Raw genomic sequence first — 18613 nt, 5'->3', positions numbered from 1 at the left:
GCTCGACGCTCTAACCACTGAGCCATGCGCCTTCACTGATATAACATCAATGGTTTGATATAAAACAGACACATTTGTATTAGGGGCACGAGTCACCAAATATCATTGCAGGGACTTGATGACACTGGCACTAGGACGGGTGTCCTGTAAAGAAAGGCACCCAGCACACTCTGTTAAGTGGTTGGGGACAGGAAGAGCATCCAGCTGTAGAAACCCTGTAGAACAGACACAGAACTTGGCACAGCCCTCTGGCTTGTTTGTTCTTGCCAAAATATCCCACCCATGCTAGCACAGAAAAGGGGATGTTAAACAATGATGACGATGCAGTATATATAATGTCAAGGCTGAGTACACCTCCGACACCTGTATTTTTTCGTGCTGCTGGACATCTGTCACTGAGGAACTCGCAGCAGGGTGAAACTACGGGACTTGGTACTTCCAGTTCCGATGACCATAGCAGACAATCATCATCACCACCACCACCCCACCATCATCATCACCACCACCACCATCATCATCATTATCATCATCATCACAATCACCATCACCACCACCATCATCATCATCATCATCGTCGTCGTCGTTGTTTCACATCTGCCTTAACCCTTTTGTTACCAACCTGGCTGAAACCACCTCTGGCTCTGAGTTCAAATCTTTTATTTTCTTAAGTTTTGAATTAAAATCTTCCATCAAACCTTAGTCACAATTTATGTTCTTAACACTAACTGAATGATAACTAAGTTATTTTACTAAATTCTTTGTTATATTTAAAATTAATTGAAAGAAACTCAGAGCATCTCAAAATAAATACAGTCATGGAAGGGTTAAGAAGAAAAATAATCAGCAGAAAACATGAGAGAAGGAGACCTTAATGTGGTCACTCTATATGCTAGAAATAGTAGCCTAAATTTCCTTCAGTCCACACCCTTTCAACTGTTTCTAATGTCCATCTGCCCAAATGTAGAGGTGTGTTTAACCCTTTCGATACCAATCTGGCTGAAACCGGCTCTGGCTCTGTAGTACAAATGTCTTGTTTTCATAAGTTCTGAATCAAAATCTTCAGAAATAATAACCTAAACTTCCTTCAATCCACACCCTTTCAACTGCTTCTAATGTCCATCTGCCTAAATGTAGAGGTGTTTTTAACCCTTTCAATACTAACTCAGATGAAATCACCCCTGGCTCTGAGTACAAATGTCTTGTTTTCAGAAGTTTTGAATTAAAATCTTCCACCGAACCTTAGTCACAATTTATGTTCCTAACACTAGCTGAATGATAACTAAATTATTTTACTAAATTCTTTGTTATATTTAAAGTAATTGAAAGAAACACAGAGCATCTCAAAGTAAATACAGTAACGAAAGGGTTAAACGATGATGATAATGATGAAATTCATCTGCTACGGCCACCAGAACTTGAAGTACCGGATCCTGTGGTTTCACCCTGCTGTGAGTTCCTCAGTGATGGATGTCCAGCAGCATGATAAAATACAGGTGTTTGAGGTATGCTCAGCCATTACATTCTATCAACTGCATCTGTCACTGAAGAACTCACAGCAGGGTGAAACTAAGGGATCTGGTACTTCCAGTTCTGGTGGCCATAGCAGACGAAGTTCATCATCATTATCATCATCGTTTAAGGCAGATGTTAAACAATGATGATGATGATGATGATGCAGTATATATAATGTCATGGCTGAGTATACCTCAAACACTTGTATTTTTTCGTGCTGCTGGACATCTGTCACTGAGAAACTCACAACAGGGTGAAACTACATGACTTGGTACTTCCAGCTCCGATGACCATAGCAGACAACTCTCATCATCATCATCATCATCATCATCGTTTAACATTTGCCTTAAACGATGATGATAATGATGATGAAATATGTCTGTTAGGACCACCGGAACTGGAAGTACCAGATCCTGTGGTTTCACCCTGCTGTGAGTTCCTCAGTGATGGCTGTCCAGCAGCACGATAAAATACAGGTGTTTGAGGTATGCTCAGCCATGACATTCTATCAACTGCATCTGTCACTGAGGAACTCACAGCAGGGTGAAACTAAGGGATCTGGTACTTCCAGTTCTGGTGGCCATAGCAGACGAAGTTCATCATCATTATCATCATCGTTTAAGGCAGATGTTAAACGATGATGATGATGAAACCACGGGATCTGGTACTGTCAATTCTGGTGGCCGTAGCAGACGACTCCCACCTGTCAGCAAAATTATTTCCAATGTTTTTTTTTATGCATCATGAGTGCTTATGAAGGTTGCCCTCAAGGATAAATAAAGAAGTATTCTGTGTTTAAACACAACCTCCACATTAAACTGGAAATCAAGATTGCCCTTTCATCAGCTCACGACTATAATAAAAGACACTTGCCCAAGATGCCACATAGTGGGACTGAACCCAGAACCATGTGGATGGGAAGGAAATTTCTTACCACACGACTACAGACATGCCTCTGACTATATATTTAAAGTACATATTCTATGACATAATCTACACAACCACTAAACCAAACAACATAATCTTAATGAAAATCTGAAAAGACAAACTCATAAATACTTCTCTATTCATTGAATAAACGATGTATTGTTATTAAGAATTTACATTAAAATACTCCAGTCTGTGCCTGTTCCCACACACATAAATATAGGTAACTGTATAGTAAGAGGCTTGCTTTCCAACCACATAGTTCCCGGTTCAGTCCCACTCTGTGGTACCTAGGGTGTATGTCTTCTATTATAGCCTTGGGTTGACCAAAGCCTTGTGAGTGGAGCTGGTAGGCAGAAACTAAAAGAAACCCTTGTATGTGTGGATATATATATATATATAGGCACAGGAGTGGCTGTGTGGTAAGTAGCTTGCTTACCAACCACATGGTTCCGGGTTCAGTCCCACTGCGTGGCATCTTGGGCAAGTGTCTTCTGCTATAGCCCCGGGCCGACCAAAGCCTTGTGAGTAGATTTGGCAGACGGAAACTGAAAGAAGCCCGTCGTATATATATATGTGTATATATATATATATATATATATATATATATATATATATATATATATATATGTGTGTGTGTGTGTGTGTGTGTGTATGTGTGTGTGTGTATGTTTGTGTGTCTGTGTTTGTCCCCCTAGCATTGCTTGACAACGATGCTGGTGGTTTTACGTCCCCGTCACTTAGCGGTTCGGCAAAAGAAACCGATAGAATAAGTACTGGGCTTACAAAGAATAAGTCCCGGGGTCGAGTTGCTTGACTAAAGGCGGTGCTCCAGCATGGCCGCAGTCAACCTACTGAAACAAGTAAAAGAGTAAAGATATATATATATATTATGGAGCACCATTTGAGCATGATCGTTACCTACATTGCCTTACTGGCACTTGTGCCGGTGGCACGTGAACAAAACATTCGAGCGAGGTCGTTGCCAGTGCCACTGGACTGACTCTTGTGCAGGTGGTACGTAAAAAGCACCATGTGAAAGCGTATGGCTCAGTGGTTAGAGCGTCAATCTTACGATTGTGAGGTTGTGAGTTCGAATCCCGGACCGGGCTGCACGTTGTGTTCTTGAGCAAAGTATTTTATTTCACGTTGCTCCAGTTCACTCAGCTGTAGAAATGAGTTGCGATGTCACAGGTGCCAAGCTGTATCGGCCCCTTTGCCTTTCCCTTGGATAACACTGGTGGCATGGAGAGGGGAGGCCGGTATGCATGGGCGACTGCTGGTCTTCCATAAACAACCTTGCTTGGACTTGTGCCTGGGAGGGTAACTTTCTAGGTGCAATCCCATTCCCATGGTCATTCGTGACCGAAAGGGGTCTCCTCCAAAGCCGCTTGGCACAGATTGACCTTGAAATCTGATTTTGCATGGTTTCTTTGGCTTGATGCCCTTCCTGACGCCAACCACTCTGAGAGTGTAATGGGTGCTTTTACATGCCATCAGCACAGGTGCCATTTGCCCCACACCAGTATCTGTCGCGATGGTTGTTGAATTTTACTATGATATTATAGAGTAGATGTGACATGTTGCATCTGGCCATTTTGAACTTAAAAGAATCAATATTTTGGCTGGATATGGTTGGTTTGAATGCAAAAGTGTTAAAAACAAGAATGCTGTTGACAGTGACTTCAAAGTTTAAGACAGTTAAGCCAACATCAGCCTATGATACATTACAAAAAAGTCTGGTGGCAAGCTGGCAGAATTGTTAGCACAGCGGGTGAAATGCTTAGCAGTATTTCATCTGCCGCTACGTTCTGAGTTCAAATTCCACCAAGGTTGACTATGCCTTTCATCTTTTCGGGGTCGATTAAATAAGTACCAGTTACGCACTGGGGTCGATATAATCGACTTAATCCGTTTGTCTGTCCTTGTTTGTCCTCTCTGTGTTTAGCCCCTTGTGGGTAGTAAAGAAATAGGTATTTCATCTGACTTTACATTCTGAGTTCAAATTCCACTAAGGTCAACTTTGCCTTTCATCTTTTCGGGGTCGATTAAATAAGTACCAGTTACGCACTGGGGTCGATATAATCGACTTAATCCGTTTGTCTGTCCTTGTTTGTCCTCTCTGTGTTTAGCCCCTTGTGGGTAGTAAAGAAATAGGTATTTCATCTGACTTTACATTCTGAGTTCAAATTCCACTAAGGTCAACTTTGCCTTTCATCTTTTCGGGGTCGATTAAATAAGTACCAGTTACGCACTGGGGTCGATATAATCGACTTAATCCGTTTGTCTGTCCTTGTTTGTCCTCTCTGTGTTTAGCCCCTTGTGGGTAATAAAGAAATAAAAAAAACAATTAGTCTTGCCTTCATACAGTCTCTGTTGAATTAAAATTTTCCTTGGGTGTGTATATGTTTGAATGAAATGGTAATTAGTGTTCTAAGGTGGTTTTATTGATTAAATTTGGTGTTAAGTTATTGTTTAGAATTTATTCATGTATGTTAAACATTTGTAAACAAGTGTGATGGTGTCTCTTTTTTTATGAGGTAGACACAAGGTGTGACAGTATTTTTGTAGCCTTTGGTATTATTGGGTTTAAATCCTTTTGCTTTGACAATGTAAAGGTTAAAGATACAAATTCCAGTGTTTAAGCTTGTAATAATTGGCTGTTGACTTTTTCCATAAAAGAATGTAGCTAAGTGAATAGTATATCATCATCATCATCATTGTTTAACGTCTGCTTTCCATGCTAGCATGGGTTGGACGGTTCAACTGAGGTCTGGGGAGACCGAAGGCTGCACCAGGCCAGTCAGATCAGGCATTGTTTCTACAGCTGGATGCCCTTTCTAATGCCAACCACTCCTTGAGTGTAGTGGGTGCTTTTTATGTGCCACCGACACAGGTGCCAGATGAGGCTGGCAAACGGCCACGCTCGGATGGTGCCTTTTACGTGCCACCGGCACGGAGGCCAGGCGAGGATGGCACAGCCACGATCGGATGGTGTTTGTCACGTGCCACCAGCATGGAGGCCAGTCGATGCAGTGCTGGCTACGGCCACGTTCTGATGGTTCTCTTATGTGCCACCGGCACTAGTACCACAGCTACAAATTCCATTGATGTTGATCGATTTTAATATATATATATATATATATATACTCTTTTACTTGTTTCAGTCATTTGACTGCGGCCATGCTGGAGCACTGCCTTTAATCGAGCAACTCGACCCCAGGACTTATTCTATTGGTCTCTTTTGCCGAACCGCTAGGTAACGGTGACATAAACACACCAGCATCGGTTGTCAAGCAATGCTAGGGGGACAAACACAGACACATACACATACATATATATATACATACATATATACGACGGGCTTCTTTCAGTTTCCGTCTACCAAACCACTCACAAGGCTTTGGTCGGCCCGAGGCTATAGTAGAAGACACTTGCCCAAGCTACCACGCAGTGGGACTGAACCCGGAACCATGTGGTTGGTAAACAAGCTACTTACCACACAGCCACAAAGGAATATTAATAATTAATAAATTTTACCAAGTAGCTTCGGTATGGAAAAAGAAGCAATGGCCACAACTATGATTTCCCTTGGCTTGATAAGTCTTTTGAAGCACGGCAAATCACCACAAGCCTGAGTCACTTGTCATTGCCTTCATGGCACTCAACACCAAAAGATCACGCTTCACCATCTTAGCCCACATCTTCCTGAGTCTACCTCCTCCACAGTTAGAGACCGGTGCTATATATTCTTTCATCCTTTTACTTGTTTCAGTTATTTGACTGTGGCCATGCTGGAGCACTGCCTTAAAGGGTTTTTTAGTTGAAGAAATCGATCCCAGGACTTGCTTTTTTGTAAACCTTGTACTTATTCTATCAGTCTCTTTTGCCAAACCACTAAGTTACGTCGACATAAACACACCAATGTTACTTATTCCTGTATGTGTGTGTGTGTATATATATATATATTCAGTCATTTCACTGTGGCCATGCTGGAGCACTGCCTTTAGTCAAACAAATCGACTCCATGACTTATTCTTTGGAAGCCTAGTACTTATTCTATCAGTCTCTTCTTTTGCTGAACTGCTAAGTTACGGGGACGTAAACACAACCAGCATTGATTGCCAAGCAATGTTTGGGGGTGGGGGACAAACACAGACATACAAACATATACATACTCATACACACATATATATATATATATATACATATATATGTATATACATATACACATATATATATATATATATACATATATACAACAGGCTTCGTTTAGTTTCCATCTACAAATTCCACTCACAAGGCTTTGGTCGGCCCAAGGCTATATTAGAAGTCACTTGCCCAAGGTGCCACGAGGTGAGACTGAACCCAGAACCATGTGGTTGGCAAGCAAGCTACTTACCACACAGCCACTCCTGTACCTATATTATATATATATATATCACGTGATCATGTGACCGACCAGACCATCAGATGTTGTTACATATCGCTGGTCACAATGCGTTCGCATTGTTTTAGCCTTCGAATGACGCCACCCCGCTGGCTAAGCGAGCAGGCCAACAGAAGAAAGAGTGGTGAAAGAGTACAGCAGGGATCACCACCCCCTGCCAGAGTCTCATGGAGCTTTTTAGGTGTTTTCGCTTAATAAACACACACCACGCCCGGTCTGGGAATCGAAACCGCGATCCTGCGACCACGAGTCCGCTGCCCTAACCACTAGGCCATTGCGCGTCCACACACATATATATATATATATATATATATATATATATATATATATATATATATATATGTATATATATGTAAATGAGAGAGAGAGGGGTAGTTATAGAATGGTACTCCTGAGTGGAATCTGGATGTTACCCCATTCGGATTTTCGGTTGAGAGTGGGTTTGTATTCCTGTATAGAAACAGCTTCAGTGACCTGTTTCAGCATTGCATCAGTGGGATGTGTGGATGCGCACATACATACATACATACATACATAAATACATTTGGAAGCACTCCGTCGGTTACGACAACGAGGGTTCCGGTTGATCCGAATCAACGGAACAGCCTGCTCGTGAAATTAACGTGTAAGTGGCCCGAGCACTCCACAGACACGTGTACCCTTAACGTAGTTCTCGGGGATATTCAGCGTGACACAGAGAGTGACAAGGCCGACCCTTTGAAGTACAGGTACAACAGAAACAGGAAGAAAGAGTGAGAGAAAGTTGTGGTGAAAGAGTACAGCAGGGATCACCACCATCCCCTGCCGGAACCTCGTGGAGCTTTTAGGTGTTTTCGCTCAATAAACACTCACAACGCCCGGTCTGGGAATCGAAACCGCGATCCTACGACCGCGAGTCCGCTGCCCTAACCACTGGGCCATTGCGCCTCCACACATAAATACATACGTACACACACACATACATACGTACATATATATCATGAACTATATATATATATATATATATATATTAAATACACACACAGACACACACACGCGCTTAAATGTAACACACTTCCTTCAATTCCCACGAATTCCCCACACAAGGGACTGATTGGTCTAGGAGCCATAGCGGTAGACACTTCCTATTTCTTTACTACCCACAAGGGGCTAAACACAGAGGGGACAAACAAGGACACACAAGCAGATCAAGTCGATTACATCGACCCCAGGGCATAACTGGTACTTAATTTATCGACCCCGAAAGGATGAAAGGCAAAGTCGATCTCAGCGGAATTTGAACTCAGAACGTAACGGCAGACGAAATACGGCTACGCATTTCGCCCAGCGTGCTAACGTTTCTGCCAGCTCGCCGCCTTAGACACTTCCACAAGGTTCCACACAGTGGAACCAATCCAGAACTCCCACGACAGCAAAGGAAACTTTTTAACCATGGCTGTGCCCTACATTTCATTATCTTATACAACATATGACAGTGGAAAAACAATAAATAAACCGCATTAAGTTGTTGATATTTAAGCTGCAAGTAATCTGAATGAATATTTATGATTGTGGCCATGTTTAAACATGACTTTAGCTCACTTGAACTTTGCTTTGCTAACTACAGATGTGCAGCAAATGTTTTGGATTTAAAACTTTGACAATTTGCATGACATTACCAAAAGTTTATTGTTCCTGTATATCTGCCACTCAAAATCTTGGCGCGTGGCTCAGTGGTTAGAGCATCGAACTTACGATCGTGAGGTTGTGAGCTCGAATCCCGGAGCGGGCTGCGTGTTGTGTTCTTGAGCAAGACACTTTATTTCACGTTGCTCCAGTTCACTCAGCTGTAGAAATGAGTTGCGACGTCACAGGTGCCAAGCTGTATCGGCCCTTGCCTTTCCCTTGGACAACATCGGTGACGTGGAGAGGGGAGGCTGGTATGCATGGGCGACTGCTGGTCTTCCATAAAACAACCTTGCCCAGACTTGTGCCTCAGAGGGTAACTCTCTAGGTGCAAACCCATGGTCAGTGTCTGACCGAAGGGGGTCACCACTACCATTCTGTTTCAACTGTACCTCTTATGCATCTGTAATTTTCATCAAGTATGCTTTTTTTCTACATTTTGAGTGGGGTCATTTTTCTGTGGGCAAATAATTGAACTAATGAGAAGGTTTATGAGTAGCACAGCAATCTATGTTTCTGATTAATCTAGGAACTTCCCTTAGCTCCCCTTCAGGGTTGGCGAAAGCGATGTGGTGGACAACGAAAAACCTGGCTGATGACAGTCAAGGCTGATCTGGAACCCAACCTACGAAGCAATTGTCCCAGCTCCCCTTCAGGGTTGGCGAAAGCGATGTGGTGGACAACAAAAAACCTGGCTGATGACAGTCAAGGCTGATCTGGAACCCAACCCACGAAGCAATTGCCCCAGCTCCCCTTCAGGGTTGGCGAAAGCGATGTGGTGGACAACGAAAAACCTGGCTGATGACAGTCAAGGCTGATCTGGAACCCAACCCACAAAGCAATTGCCCCAGCTCCCCTTCAGGGTTGGCGAAAGCGATGTGGTGGACAACGAAAAACCTGGCTGATGACAGTCAAGGCTGATCTGGAACCCAACCCACGAAGCAATTGCCCCAGCTCCCCTTCAGGGTTGGCGAAAGCGATGTGGTGGACAACAAAAAACCTGGCTGATGATAGTCAAGGCTGATCTGGAACCCAACCCACAAAGCAATTGCCCCAGCTCCCCTTCAGGGTTGGCGAAAGCGATGTGGTGGACAACGAAAAACCTGGCTGATGACAGTCAAGGCTGATCTGGAACCCAACCTACGAAGCAATTGTCCCAGCTCCCCTTCAGGGTTGGCGAAAGCGATGTGGTGGACAACGAAAAACCTGGCTGATGACAGTCAAGACTGATCTGGAACCCAACCTAGGCCCCCATATCTACGGCGTTCGCTGCTGGAATAAGGAGTGGTTGGAGATCACGTGGTTGTTAGCCTCAAACCGCCACGCCTGGTCGGCGTTTGTGAGAGATGCAGCATTGAGGATGAATGAAGCCAGTTCAACCCACCCCGGGTGAATGCTGTCTCAAGTCAAGTCAAGTCAATCTAGGGACAGAAAATCAAATTGAAGGCTGGTTACTGTGGAGGTCATTGCACTTTAATGATCATGGAATATATAAGTTTGCAAGCGATGCAAAGGAGAACTATTGAAGTGTTTGGGGAGTAGATTACGGATAATGACTACAAAATATAGTTGTTTTAGATGAAAACGAAATTTCTTGTCAGAAACAGCCACATAAATGATGTAAGGAAATTTAAGGAAGACGTTGAAACTCTCACTCTGTAAGTTTATTTTATTCAACAGCAAACGTAGCTATTTTTTCAGAGAGAAATATGATTGGTATGTTCAAAATGACAATGTAATACCTACTTGAAAAAGTAGAGGTAAAGGAAAGTACTTGCTACGTGCTTACAGTGTATGACCACTCTGAAATTGACTTCAGGTAATGGAAAATGAAGGCAAGAACAGTTTGACTTCAGTTCATGAAAAGAAGCTTTGAATCTTTAGCAGTTTGCAGTGGAAAGACATCGTTTTCGAAATATCATAATGGATGGGTAAATAAGCATCCTTGTGGGCACGTAACAAACACCATCCGATCGTGGCCGTTCGCCAGCCTCGTCTGGCACCTGTGTCGGTGGCACATAAAAAACACCATCCGATCGTGGCCATCTGCCACCTGTGTCGGTGGCACATAAAAAACACCATCCGAGCGTGGCTGTCTGCCAGCCTCGTCTGGTACCTGTGTCGGTGGCACATAAAAAACACCATCCGAGCGTGGCCGTCTGCCAGCCTCGTCTGGCACCTGTGTCGGTGGCACATAAAAAACACCTTCCGAGCGTGGCCGTCTGCCAGCCTCGTCTGGCACCTGAGTCTATTCAGGCAGGATTTGAACTCAGTAAAGGCTGAGCAAAAGTTTAAACTGCATCTATAGGTGGCTCCATAAGGCAGTGAGCTGGCAGAATTGTGAGTACAGCAGATAAAGTGCTTAGCAGTATTTCTTTGCGTTCCGAGTTCATATCCCACCATGGTCAACTTTGCCTTTCATCCCTTGGGAAAGATAAAATAAAGCACACAGACAAGTATCGGGGTCGATGTAATTCACTTGCCTGCTCCCCTTGAAGCATGTAACAGACCTGTGTTCTGACCATAAAACAGGTAGAGTATTTGGGCCTGATAAAACATGTACAGATCCCCTTCGGTCATGAATGACCATGGAATTGCACCTAGAAAGTTCCCTTCAAGCACAAGTCCAGGCAAGGTTGTTTGCAGAAGGCCAGAAGTTGCCCATGCATACCAGTCCCATGCACACCATCCGAGCGTGGCCGTCTGCCAGCCTCGTCTGGCACCTGTGTCGGTGGCACATAGAAAACACCATCCGAGCGTGGCCGTTCGCCAGCCTCGTCTGGCACCTGTGTTGGTGGCACATAAAAAACACCATCTGAGCGTGGCCGTCTGCCAGCCTCGTCTGGCACCTGTGTCGGTGGCACATAAAAAACACCATCCGAGCGTGGCCGTCTGCCAGCCTCGTCTGGCACCTGTGTCGGTGGCACATAAAAAACACCATCCGAGCGTGGACGTCTGCCAGCCTCGTCTGGCACCTGTGTCGGTGGCACTAAAAAACACCATCCGAGCGTGGCCGTCTGCCAGCCTCGTCTGGCACCTGTGTCGGTGGCACTAAAAAACACCATCCGAGCGTGGCCGTCTGCCAGCCTCGTCTGGCACCTGTGTCGGTGGCACTAAAAAACACCATTCGAGCGTGGCCGTCTGCCAGCCTCGTCTGGCACCTGTGTCGGTGGCACTAAAAAACACCATCCGATCGTGGCCATCTGCCAGCCTCGTCTGGCACCTGTGTCGGTGACACGAAAAAACACCATCCGATCGTGGCCGTTCGCCAGTCTCGTCTGGCACCTGTGTCGGTGGCACATAAAAAACACCATCCGAGCGTGGTCATCTGCCAGCCTCGTCTGGCACCTGTGTCGGTGGCATTAAAAAACACCATCCGAGCGTGGCCGTCTGCCAGCCTCGTCTGGCACCTGTGTCGTTGGCACATAAAAAACACCATCCGAGCGTGGGCGTCTGCCAGCCTCGTCTGGCACCTGTGTCGGTGGCACATAAAAAACACCATCCGAGCGTGGGCGTCTGCCAGCCTCGTCTGGCACCTGTGTCGGTGGCACATAAAAAACCCCATCCGATCATGGCCGTTCACCAGCCTCGTCTGGCACCTGTGTCGGTGGCACATTAAAAACACCATCCGAGCGTGGCCGTCTGCCAGCCTCGTCTGGCACCTGTGTCGGTGGCACATAAAAAACACCATCCGAGCGTGGGCGTCTGCCAGCCTCGTCTGGCACCTGTGTCGGTGGCACATAAAAAACACCATCCGAGCGTGGGCGTCTGCCAGCCTCGTCTGGCACCTGTGTCGGTGGCACATAAAAAACCCCATCCGATCATGGCCGTTCACCAGCCTCGTCTGGCACCTGTGTCGGTGGCACATTAAAAACACCATCCGAGCGTGGCCGTCTGCCAGCCTCGTCTGGCACCTGTGTCGGTGGCACATAAAAAACACCCACTACACTCTCGGAGTGGTTGGCGTTAGGAAGGGCATCCAGCCGTAGAAACACTGCCAAATCTGACTGGGCCTGATGATGCCTTCCGGCTTCACAGACCCCAGTTAAACCGTCCAACCCGTACAAGCATGGAAAACGGACGTTAAACAATGATGGTGATGATGATAATGATGATAATAGGGGTTGCCACAGGGAGTGGAAAAAAAAATCAAACACTTCAGACAGAGTCTCTTTTGAAGGAGAAGTTGACAGGAGAGAAATTAATGAGAGACACCAGAGTTTCACATCCTGTAAGTTTAAAAAAAAAAAAAACAATGGCTACAACTGATAAGAAATGCAGGGGAGTGGCTGTGTGGTAAGTAGCTTGCTAACCAACCACATGGTTCCGGGTTCTGTTCCACTGCGTGACATCTTGGGCAAGTGTCTTCTACTATAGCCCCGGGCCGACCAATGCCTTGTGAGTGGATTTGGTAGATGGAAACTGAAAGAAGCCCGTCGTATATATATGTGTTTGTGTGTCTGTGTTTGTCCCCCTAGCATTGCTTGGCAACCGATGCTGGTGTGTTTACGTCTCCGTCACTTAGCGGTTCGGCAAAAGAGACCAATAGAATAAGTACTGGGCTTACAAAGAATAAGTCCCGGGGTCGATTTGCTCGACTACAGGCGACCAATGCCTTGTGAGTGGATTTGGTAGATGGAAACTGAAAGAAGCCCGTCGTATATATATGTATATATGTGTGTGTTTGTGTGTCTGTGTTTGTCCCCCTAGCATTGCTTGGCAACCGATGCTGGTGTGTTTGTGTCCCCGTCACTTAGCGGTTCGGCAAAAAGCGACCGATGGAGTAAGTACTGGGCTTACAAAAAGAATAAGTCCCGGGGTCGATTTGCTCGACTACAGGCGGTGCTCCAGCATGGCCGCAGTCAAATGACTGAAACAAGTAAAAGAGTAAAAGAGAGTAACCATACATGAAGAAGAAATAGTAGGAGAAACAATGTGGGAGAAGCCAATGGAAAGAGGAACGGAACGAGGAGGAAAAGCAGGGACAGTTGAGAGGGTAGTGAAGGGAAAACGCGAGGCAAGAGGGGAGTAGTTGAAGGATAAGAAACGGGATTAATGATCTGAGAGGAAGTATAAGGGTAATGTCGGTAGGGGGTGTCAACTCGAGATATGAAATGTTGTTCCTGCTCTTTCCTTGTGAATCTGGATCCGGGATTTTTTTCCTGCTTTATGCCCTGGTATTATTTAAGCACAGTGGAGGCACAATGGCCCAGTGGTTAGGGCAGCGGACTCGCGGTCATAGGATCGCGGTTTCGAATCCCAGACCGGGCGTTGTGAGTGTTTATTGAGCGAAAACACCTAAAGTTCCACGAGGCTCCAACAGGGGATGGTGGTGATCCCTGCTGTACTCTTTCACCACAACTTTCTCTCACTCTTACTTCCTGTTTCTGTTGTACCTGTATTTCAAAGGGCCGGCCTTGTCGCTCTCTGTGTCACGCTGAATATCCCCGAGAACTACGTTAAGGGTACACGTGTCTGTGGAGTGCTCAGCCACTTACACATTAATTTCACGAGCAGGCTGTTCCGTTGATCGGATCAACCGGAACCCTCGTCATCGTAACCGACGGAGTGCTTCCATTCCATATTAAGCACTTGAAGCATTAAAGGGATCTTTTCGGTTTGAACGGCAGTTTTTTCTAGCGGTGTCATATGAAATTGTCACCCATGATTATGACCCTAGTATCGATCTATTGCATTTCAATCTGTTTTAGGGTTAGGGTTAGGGGGAAGGGTATCTTTTTTTTCTCCACAAATGTAAATAAACCCAATCTGTTTCATAAACGAGGGACATATTCATACGGCACAGAATGTTTTTTTACCTCAATGGATGTAATTGATTGGTTGAAATTGCAGAAATTGAAGAAAAAAAAACAACAAATATCTTACAAACTCTAGAATTTTCTCAATAAATCCAAGAGAAAAAGATGTTTTATAAACACATTCTACCAGTATATGATGTTTAAAATTTTTTAGTTACCTAGAAATTATGTTAAAAACTGCCGTTCAAACAGAAAAGATCCTAAACCCAATCTGTTTCTTAAACGAGGGACATATTCATACGGCACAGAATGTATTTTACCTCAATGGACGTCAATGATTGGTTGAAATTGCAGAAATTGAAGAAAAAAAAAACAACAAATATCTTACATGGATTGGACTTTTCAAGAATCCAAAAGAATCAGATTCTTCAAGAATCTGAAAGAACTAAATTCTTTGAGGTGAGCCAACAGGGAGGAGACCTTCAGGGCAGAGCATGCAAGAATGAGATGTTTGGATAATATCCATAGTCACAGTGTCACACTTGAGAAACCAGCTGAAATGGGTTATGGCGAATGCTTCTGACAGGACCCTATGGAAATGGTGCCTGAATTATTTTGCCTGCACAACCCTCCCAGGAATAGTGGGGGAAGAAGATGGATAGATGCATGCATGGGAATTATGTCTTTATAAAGTTCTCATTCAACTCAGACCAACATGGAAAAAGCAAACATGTGTGTGCCAAGTAAAAAGCACTCTGTCCACTCTGCTGGTTGGTTGGTGTTAGGAAGGGCATCCAGCTGTAAAAATCCTGCCAAAACAGACACGGACGTCTGGTGGAGGCTTCTGCCAGGTTGGCTCCTGTTAAACTGTCCCAACCACGCCAGCATAGAAGACAAACGTTAAACAATGATGATGATGATGATGTGATTGTGATGAGGAGAATTTTCTGTCTTAAGCAGATGTGTCGCATACCCACAACATAGAAGACCAGCAGTCGCCCATGCATACCAGCCTCCCCTCCACGTCAATGATGTTATCCAAGGGAAAGGCAAAGGCTGATACAGCTTGGCACCTGTGACATTGAAACTCATTTCTACAGATGAGTGAATTGGAACAACATGAAATAAAGTATCTTGTTCAAGAACACAACACACAGCCTGGTCTGAGAATCGAACCCACTACCTCATGGTAGTGAGTCCCTTCCCTTTATTGGTACCTTGTCTTATTGACATAGGAAGGATATGAAAAGCAGAGTCTATTCAGGCAGGATTTGAACTCAGTAAAGGCTGAGCAAAAGTTTAAACTGCATCTATAGGTGGCTCCATAAGGCAGTGAGCTGGCAGAATTGTGAGTACAGCAGATAAAGTGCTTAGCAGTATTTCTTTGGGTTCCGAGTTCATATCCCACCAAGGTCAACTTTGCCTTTCATCCCTTGGGAAAAATAAAATAAAGCACACAGTCAAGTATCGGGGTCAATGTAATTCACTTGCCCGCTCCCCTTGAAGCATGTAACAGACCTGTGTTCTGACCATAAAACAGGTAGAGTATTTGGGCCTGATAAAACATGTACAGATCCCCTTCGGTCATGAGTGACCATGGAATTGCACCTAGAAAGTTCCCTTCAAGCACAAGTCCAGGCAAGGTTGTTTGCAGAAGGCCAGAAGTTGCCCATGCATACCAGCCTCCCCTCCATGTCAATGATGTTATCCAAGGGAAAGGCAAAGGCTGATACATGTTTCTTTATTACCCACAAGGGGCTAAACATAGAGGGGACAAACAAGGACAAACAAACGGATTAAGTCGATTGCATCGACCCCAGGGCATAACTGGTATTTAATTTATCGACCCTGAAAAGATGAAAGGCAAAGTCGACCTCGGCGGAATTTGAACTCAGAATGTAACGGCAGACGAAATACGGCTAAGCATTTCGCCCAGCGTGCTAACAATTCTGCCAGCTCGCCGCAAAGGCTGATACTGCTTGGCACCAGTGACATTGAAACTCATTTCTACAGGTGAGTGAACTGGAGCAACAAGAAATAAAGTATCTTGTTCAAGAACACAACATACAGCCTGGTCTGAGAATCGAACCCACTACCTCATGGTTGTGAGCCCGACACTCTAACCACTGAGCCATGCGCCTTCACTAATTGTCGGCTGTTGGAAATTCATCAACCTGTTAGCATTTTGGACCTGGGTTTGTATCCCCTAAGCAAATGCTAACGGGTTGATGAATTTCCAACAAATTTATTTATGCACTAGCATTATGACCCGGCAATGCACATACACGCGAGTACTGTCCAAATCTCCGACCAATCACATACTGCTAGCTGGCATTCAATTGGTGCATCAAGTTTCGGGCATTTTGATTGGGTTTTGGATAGAAAATTCACAAAAAAGTCACTTCTATTGATTTTTTTAATGGCTTTGCGAGGTGACTGGGGAAATGTAAAGATATGCACGACCACCCTTGGACGGTTTTGAATGACCATAGAAAGTGTGAACCGTCTAACTGAAAAATTGTGGATTTGTATAAAGGACACGCACGCAGACATTTTGCCGTTTATATATATAGAGATTTGCGGGGTGACTGGAGAAATGTAAAGATGTGCACAACCACCCTTGGACAGTTTTGAATGACCATAGAAAGTGCGAGCCCACTAACTGAAAAATTGTGGCTTTGTATAAAGGGGACACACACAGACATTTTGCTGTTTATATATAGAGAAATTTGCGGGGTGACTGGAGAAATGTAAAGATGTGCACAACCACCCTTGGACGGTTTTGAATGACCATAGAAAGTGCGAGCCCACAAACTGAAAAATTGTGGCTTTGTATAAAGGGGACACACACAGACATTTTGCCGTTTATATATATAGAGATTTGCGGGGTGACTGGAGAAATGTAAAGATGTGCACAACCACCCTTGGACGGTTTTGAATGACCATAGAAAGTGCGAGCCCACTAACTGAAAAATTGTGGCTTTGTATAAAGGGGACACACACAGACATTTTGCTGTTTATATATAGAGAAATTTGCGGGGTGACTGGAGAAATGTAAAGATGTGCACAACCACCCTTGGACGGTTTTGAATGACCATAGAAAGTGCGAGCCCACTAACTGAAAAATTGTGGCTTTGTATAAAGGGGACACACACAGACATTTTGCTGTTTATATATAGAGAAATTTGCGGGGTGACTGGAGAAATGTAAAGATGTGCACAACCACCCTTGGACAGTTTTGAATGACCATAGAAAGTGCGAGCCCACTAACTGAAAAATTGTGGCTTTGTATAAAGGGGACACACACAGACATTTTGCTGTTTATATATAGAGAAATTTGCGGGGTGACTGGAGAAATGTAAAGATGTGCACAACCACCCTTGGACAGTTTTGAATGACCATAGAAAGTGTGAGCCCTCTAACTGCAAAATTGTGGATTTGTATAAAGGACACACACACACACACAGACATACATTTTGCCCTTTATATATAGAGAGAGATAATACAACTAAATGAATGCAAGATGTTTCTGGTGGAATTTGACTCACTCTTCCATCCTTATTTTTCTCATCTTTTTACATCAAGCTCAGTGCCAAATCAGGTTACCACTAATTGTGGAATGAGCAGTGCTTTCTAAAAACAACTACCATCCTCATCATGATAGAACTAGTTGTGAGATGAGCAGTGCCAAGAAAGAAATTTGCTTAGGGGATACAAACCCAGGTCCAAAAATTTTTACAAATAAGCCCCATGCCGGTGGCACGTAAAAAGCACCAACCGATCGTGGCTGTTGCCAGCCTCACCTGGCACCTGTGCCAGTGGCACGTAAAAAGCACCAACCAATCGTAGTCGTTGCCAGCCTCGCCTGGCACCTGTGCTGGTGGCACGTAAAAAGCACCAACCGCTCGTGGCCGTTGCCAGCCTCACCTAGCACCAACCAATTGTGGCCGTTGCCAGCCTCACCTGGCACCTGTGCCGGTGGCACGTAAAAAGCACGAACCGATCGTGGCCATTGCCAGCCTCACCTGGCACGTAAAAAGCACCAACCAATTGTGGCTGATGCCAGCCTCGCCTGGCACCTGTGCCGGTGGCACGTAAAAAGCACCAACCAATTGTGGCCGATGCCAGCCTCGCCTGGCACTTGTGCCGGTGGCACGTAAAAAGCACCAACTGATTGTGGCCGATGCCAGCCTAGCCTGGCACCTGTGCCGGTGGCATGTAAAAAGCACCCACTACACTCAAGGAGCGGTTGGCGTTAGGAAGGGCATCCAGCTGTAGAAACACTGCCAGATCAGACTGA

General features: G+C 44.9%; 1 protein-coding gene across 1 annotated transcript in view; it reads right to left on the bottom strand.

The window, feature by feature from the left end:
- LOC115226642 (lysM and putative peptidoglycan-binding domain-containing protein 2) overlaps positions 1 to 18613 on the bottom strand; it is a gene marked incomplete at its 5' end in the record, with an annotated part of 81963 nt that overhangs the window by 59998 nt on the left and 3352 nt on the right. The gene's annotated exons all lie outside the window — the stretch shown is intronic.

The sequence above is a fragment of the Octopus sinensis genome, linkage group LG30 (assembly GCF_006345805.1).
Source record: "Octopus sinensis linkage group LG30, ASM634580v1, whole genome shotgun sequence".
Taxonomy (NCBI): Eukaryota; Metazoa; Mollusca; class Cephalopoda; order Octopoda; family Octopodidae; genus Octopus; species Octopus sinensis.
The sequence above is the reverse complement of the archived record's forward strand: the minus strand, read 5'-3'. Positions and strand labels throughout refer to the sequence as shown.